Here is a 7,022-nt window from a genome sequence, read left to right as displayed (position 1 = left end):
TAACTTTCACTTAATAATAATATAACTAAGCCAACTTGTTTTCATGCATATGTTTTTATTGTAGTTTGACTATTATGGTTACTTTAGCAATTTATGTTGTTTAACTCATGCATTTGCTTATGAACTATTTTGTATGCAATTTCATGAATCTCATTGAAGGTGTGTTGCTGGATTAACCTGTCACTTTGGTTTGTGGACTATTCTGCTTCCAGCTTGTGATGTCATTCCGCTCGTGTGTTCCTTTCAGGCTGTGTACTATTATAGGGTTCTAAGGGGCACACTTCCTTTTCCCCTCCATGTGTTAGAACTCCCATGCATCTCACTTGACTCACTGCAAGGTCACACACTTGCTTCCGACCAAAGCTATCATACTTACCTCTACGCGCTACCACGGTCAAGGCACTACATTACCACCCACTGCTAGGACTCCTACTCCAAACGGTCTGAGGTCTAGTTGGGACTTCTTACCGAGGAGATCCCCTTGAATGTTGGCGGATCCAACGCCATCAACAGAGGAATAAAATTGAAAATCATGGTAGAACTCCTAAGGTAACACTATAAACCCAATTGAAAATAAATAACTCAGAAAAAAGGTTTTGTCCAAGGGTGACATAAACTGACCATTCCATTTAAATGGATGAACAATAAAGATCTAATTTGTTCTCCCCATATATATATATATATATATATATATATATATATATATATATATATATATATATATATATATATATATATATAAACCCAATTGAAAATAAATAACTCAGAAAAAAAAAGGTTTTCTCCAAGGGTGACATAAACTGACCATTTTCATTTAAATGGATGAATAGTAAAGATCTAATTTATTCTCCCCCCCCCCTCTCTCTCTCTCTCTCTCTCTATATATATATATATATATATATATATATAATTTTTATTTTGGTCATTTCCATGTTATAAAGGTTGAAATAGAATAAATATGATGTCATAGTATAGTGGAAGAGATGAATGTCGAAAGACATGCCTATTACATTCAGACACATGATACCTATGGAAAGAAAGAAGAAATGTGCTCAACAAGTTATGTACACTCATAAGCTCATCTCCTCTAGGGAAATGTTTCAAAAGGCTAATTAATCAATGTAAATGGTGAGTAACTAATGTGAATATATTGGAAGCATAAGGAAGCAAGCACTAATGAAGAATTCATCACAAGTGTGCAAGCAATGATAAGAAATACTAATACAAATTAAACATGAAATCATGGTGGCGCTAATGGGGCTCCTAGACCTATGTGAAAAACTCATCATGGATACCAATTAATGGAAACATATGTGCTCATTGGAATGACCCATGGTAGGTAGGAATTATCGAACAAATTACTTTTTCATAATTGATGTCGATAGGTTAAGGCCACAACTTGATGGGTTTGACTCTAAGGCAAAATCCCTATAAAACAAAGGCTAATAGTGGAAAATGGAAGGTAAGAATTTATCATTATATGTAAGATTCACAATGTTTAACTCAAAGGTACAAAAATTCACATTGAAAAATGCCAAAGAATGGTACCTATACCTTGCCTAAGGGTCAGAAATAAAGATACATTGCACGAAATCCAAAAATAGTGAGAAATTGGGGGAAAATTGGCTTTAATTTTGCAAAATACAGCTAAAATGTTTTAAATAAAATGAAAAATCACTTAATTTTTACCATTTTACTTGTCAAATTCATCATCATCGAAAAAACCAATTTACACCAAAAACTTCAATTGGGGATTCTAAGAGATTCTTTTGTCAAAATTTCAAGCTATGTGGACTAGGTAAGCTCTCATCCCATGCTCTTCATTTTGATTCATTTCAATTTTAATAACTTTGGATTTTTACTGGGTGCAAAATCTTTTTTGGTGTGCTTATGTGTGCTCATGGTTCTTGCAATGAATAGTCATGAGTAAATAGAAATGCTAGTGGGTTGTTATAGTAAGACTAATGGGTGACCACAACTATCCATACCTGGTGTCGCAAGCACACTCATATTTTTGACAAAAAACAAACACACAAAAATGGAATTGATTTCTATTTTTCTTATGGATCATGCAAAGCCTTATATAATGATCAAGTGGAGAGAGTGAGCACACGAATAGTAGAGAATAATTCTTTAGGTGATTGGGCCACACCAAGCACACTTCGTGATTATGGAATTTTCAAGTTCTTCAAGAGACCCAACTTGTAGAGACAAGCAATGCTATTGGAGAGACTTGCTAGGTATTGAGATCCTAATGAGTAGGCATTTTGTACTCGTGAGGAGACACTTAATTTGGATGTTGAGTACATCTATTTCCTTATAGGGATATCCCAACAAGGGACACTAGTAACCTCGAAATGAGGTGGAGCCATTACAAGTGTGACAAATTGCATCCACACCTACTATGCACTAGGGGCATGGAAGGTACCAATCAACCATCAATTTGAGCTATATGTGATCTAAGACTCAAACCATTATGTTCATCATTTTATAGATAATGGGATCCACAACACTACATCTAACCTTTTGAGTATTGATGCAACATGACATAAAGTGACTAAGGCCTATGATATTTGATTGGTGTTTAGGTCCAATAGTCAAAATGAATGACCCAATAATGATCAATATGGGAGACGAACTGAGTACTTGTAGGACAAGGAGATAGGGATTATTTGGTTATGGGAGCATATTGTTCTCATTCTTTATAGAGAGATTTCTAGCTATGTGCTCATACAATTTTGTTCCTCTACACGGGTTGAGAGAGCCAAAGATTCTAAAAAATCATACGTTACCACTCACCACCCTCATGTTTTTAACTATTGCAACACATGGTTTTAATCAAAGGTATTGGAAATATTTTGCAGGACTTAAACATTGAGGAGCACCAACTCTGAGGTGCTGACATGTACAATTGTTATCCGTCGTTTTCATTCTTTCAATTAAATATATCAATAACATCGTAACAAAGTCATTTTTTATTAATTTGAAAATGTTTTAAAAGTATTAAAAAATTGGAAAAAATCTTATTAAATTTTAATAAACTATAATGTGACCCCAAAAAAGTCGATAGGGTGCGTGGGTTGATTCAGTTGTCGTGGTTGCATGCTACTTTGGGTGTTGGGGTTTGAAAATAGAATCAAAATTTCCACTTCTGCGAGAGAGTGGGCTATCGTGGTAGCCAAAGATTCCATTTTCATAGACAATGGGTTGATTAGAGGTGTAGTGGTTTAAAAAATAGAGCCAACACTCTCATTTTTTGGAGAGAGTTCATTTGGGAGGAAATGACATTTGTTTCTTGTGGTTTTAGACAGTTCAACGTATTCATGTGCAGGCTTGCTGTCTGAAGCAGTTTGCACATGAGCTAGTTGTCTGAAGCTAATTTACATGACACCTTATATGGAAATTTAAGGTGACTGGGGTTAAAATCAGTGTGTACTTTGGAACTCTATCTAGAAAAAAACATAACAACAATTGAAGGATTGACGATTTTCATATGGTTGAATGGTTAAAGCGCCCAACTCTATACAGGAAAAAACATAATAGCAATTGGAGGATTGACCATTTTCTTTGCAAATACCGCTGAATGGTTAAAACGCCCAACTCAACATTGGCAAATTCGTAGGTTGATTCCTGTTGGATGCACTTGGAATATTTAATTTTAATCACAAGCATTCAAAATATTATGTAATACTTTTACCTTGAGGAGCACCAATTCCGAGATAACGACGTAAATAATTGTTATCCGTCATTTTCATTCTTTCAATTTAAAAAAAAATAATAACATTGTAATCATCATTTTCATTTTTTTTTCGAAAAAATCTTTATTAAATCTAACTAAACTAGAATGTAACTCCAAGAAAGTCGGTAGGCGCATGCTGGTTCAGGTGTCATAAGTGCGTTTTGCTTCCAGTGTCGTGGGCGCATATTGCTTCTAGTCAAAGTTTCCACTTCAGCTAGAGAGTGGGCTATCAAGGCAGCCAAATATTCCATTTCCAACCGACAGTGGGAGGTGTCGTGGTTTAGAAATATAGCCAACGCTCCAGGAGAGATGTCGTGGTTTAAAAATAGAGCCAACTCTCCAAGAGAGAGTTCATTTGGGAGGAGGACAATTCATTATATCTATGTGCACGCTTGCTGTCTGAAGCATAGTTAGCACAGATCCTTGTTGTCACGCTGATGTTACATGACATTTATCAAATGACAATTTAAAGTGATGGGGCTAAAATCAAATCTCTGTCCAAGAAAAACATAAAAACAATTGACGATTCCAGAAAAAAACATAACAATAATAGCGATTCCAAAAAAAATATAACAACAATAAAAAATTGACCATTTTCTTAGCAAATATAAGAGAAAACATAATAGCAATCAGAGGATTGACCATTTTCTTTGTAAATAATAATTAGAATGCCCAACTCAACATTGACAAATTCAAAAGTTGATTCTACTAAATACACTTGAATATTCAATTTTAATTAAAAAACATTAAAAATATTCGGCAAAACTTAAACGTTGAGAAACGCCAACGTGAATAATTATCCCTCATTTTCATTCTTTCAATTTAAAAATATTAATAATATTGTGATTTTCTTTTTAAATATTAATAACATTCAAACGTCATTTTCATTAATTTGATTTTTTTTTTTTTTAAATATTAAAGGATTGGAAAAAATCTCTATTAAATTTTTACTCCGAAAAAGTCGGTAGGCGCGTGCTGATTCGGGTGTCGTGGGCGCGTTCTGCTTCCGGTGTCGTGGGCGCGGAGTCAGAGTTTCCCCTTCTGTCAGAGAGTGGGTTGTTTCTGTCAGAGAGTGGGCTGTCGTGGCAGATTCCAATTCCAACTGAGGTGTCGTGGTTTAAAATAGAGCAAGCGCTCTGGAGAGAGTTCATTTCTTCATTTCGGAAAAAGTCGGTAGGCGCTTGCTGATTCGGGTGTCGTGGGCGCGTTCTGCTTCCGGTGTCACGGGCGCGGAGTCCGAGTTTCACCTTCTGTCAGAGAGTGGGCTGTCGTGGCAGATTCCATTTCCAACTGAGGTGTCGTGGTTTAAAATAGAGCAAGCGCTCCGGAGAGAGTTCATTTCTTCATTTCGTCGGAGGACAGTTCAATATATGTATGTGACAGGCTGAAGCACAGGAGCTTGCCGTCTGAACCTCTCTGGAGAGAGTTCATTTCGGAGGACAGTTCAATATATGTATGTGACAGGCTGAAGCACAGGAGCTTGCCGTCTGAACCTTTGTGTTACCACAGGAGCTTGCTGTCTGAACCTCATGTTACATGACATTTATTAAATGAAAATCGGAACTCTGTCCATATAACAACAATGGGAGGATTGACCATTTTCTTCCCGGCTGAATGGTTAAACGCCCAACTCAACATTCGCAAACTCGTAGGTTCTGGTAAACTCGTAGGTTCGATTCCTGCTGGATGCACTCGCACTTGGAATGTTCAGTTCAATCGCTGCTCACGGAATTTATATAGCTAGCCCTTCTTGCTTCCTTTGTGGTGCCCACAAGTGCGATGCTGCACTGGGCGAATTTTCATTTGGGAGGAGGACAGTTCAATATATGTATGTGACAGGCTGAAGCACAGGAGCTTGCTGTCTGAACCTTTATGTGTTAGCACAGGAGCTTGCTGTCTGAAACTTATGTTACATGACATTTATCAAATGAAAATCGGAACTCTGTCTTGGAAAAACATAGAGCAATTGGAGGATTGGCGATTCCAGGAAAAATCATAACAGCAATGGGAGGATTGACCATTTTCTTCGCGGGCTGAATGGTTAAACGCCCAACTCAACATCGGCAAACTCGTAGGTTCGATTCCTGCTAGATGCACTTGCACTTGGAATGTTCAGTTCAATCGCTGCTCACGGAATTTATATAGCACGCCCTTCTTGCTTCCTTTGTGGTGCCTACTAGTCGATCGTTCCTATCGCATATGCGCCTATCCCCGCTGCTCGTTTTGCTTTAAATGCGATCTATCTTACTCGTCTCACTCGTCTGTGGGTAAAAATTTCCTTTGGTATCATTGGTCTTCACTTCCAGCTTTTCTTCAATCGGTCCAAAAGGAAAGAAGGAAAGCAATTCAAGTCAGCCTTCGGATGGCAATCAAAGCGGCCCTTAGAGGTGAGGGGCTTTTGTCTCTGGAAGGAGTACATAGATAGTGTATTGGGTATTTTTTTTGTTGCTTTGTGTTTTGGGATAAATGGTGGGTATGCCTGTTTTGTGATCTTGGTTCTTTGTGATCCTTCTTTTTGAGAGTTCGGTAGAGTTCGGTTTAGTTGCCGAGGGGAAGAAACTTTTGCAGCCTTATCAGCTATTAGATTGACTAACCATAATATCTGAGAACCATAATATCTACTATTGGGCTATTTGGAAATGTCCTGAGGTCTTTTGCTCGATCGATGGGGTAGCCCACCCATTTTGCTCTTGCCTAGTGACACGCGCTCACTGTTATTAAATTGTATTGGTTGATTCGTCCATCATGCAGAGCTTCGAGCCTCTAATTAGCTGAGGATGATAGCGGTCCGGCCAAAGCACACCGCTAACCGTAGAGTCAAGATCGCAACCTCTCTCGGAAAGCCAAAAGTGCGATGCTGCACAGGGCCAATTTTCTCCATATGTACCTGTACACCCTGAGCTACGATTACGTGTCCCAAGTACAAGATTTCCCCAGGTATAGTCAGATTTTTCACGGTTTAAAATGCATGCAACATTATTGCAATTCCTGGAGCAGTTGATTTCAAAATAATTGCACACATTTGTCATAAAATGTGTGCTTATTCATTTGGTTGTCGTGACACTATGACATGTGTTTCAGGAGGCCATCATTCTTCCACCATGGGTTGTTCTTGCGGTACGGTCAAGGCCTGGTGTATGGGAATTTGTTCGCTTCCGGTTGAAGAGCTCTCTAAAGCTGAATATTAGGAATTCAAGGAAAACTTTTTGAATGAAGGTACTTATTTACATAGTGGATGTAGATATTTCTGATGATACATGATAATCAACCAATGTAGAAGATT

The 7,022-nt window shown here is 37.7% G+C and overlaps 1 long non-coding RNA gene across 1 annotated transcript; it reads left to right on the top strand.

Annotated features, from left to right (window-relative positions):
• The first annotated feature begins 4,917 nt into the window (after window positions 1–4,917).
• Window positions 4,918–6,553, top strand: LOC149258502 (uncharacterized). Its single transcript, XR_016246087.1, has 2 exons — window positions 4,918–6,126; window positions 6,491–6,553. It is a non-coding gene; the product is annotated as an uncharacterized LOC149258502 (long non-coding RNA).
• The last annotated feature ends 469 nt before the right edge of the window (window positions 6,554–7,022 follow it).

This window comes from Pinus tabuliformis, chromosome 6 (assembly GCF_031772625.1).
Source record: "Pinus tabuliformis cultivar Carrire ecotype Pingquan chromosome 6, CPIR1, whole genome shotgun sequence".
Taxonomy (NCBI): domain Eukaryota; kingdom Viridiplantae; phylum Streptophyta; class Pinopsida; order Pinales; family Pinaceae; genus Pinus; species Pinus tabuliformis.
Note: the sequence above shows the minus strand (reverse complement) of the source record. Positions and strands in the feature narration are given on the sequence as shown.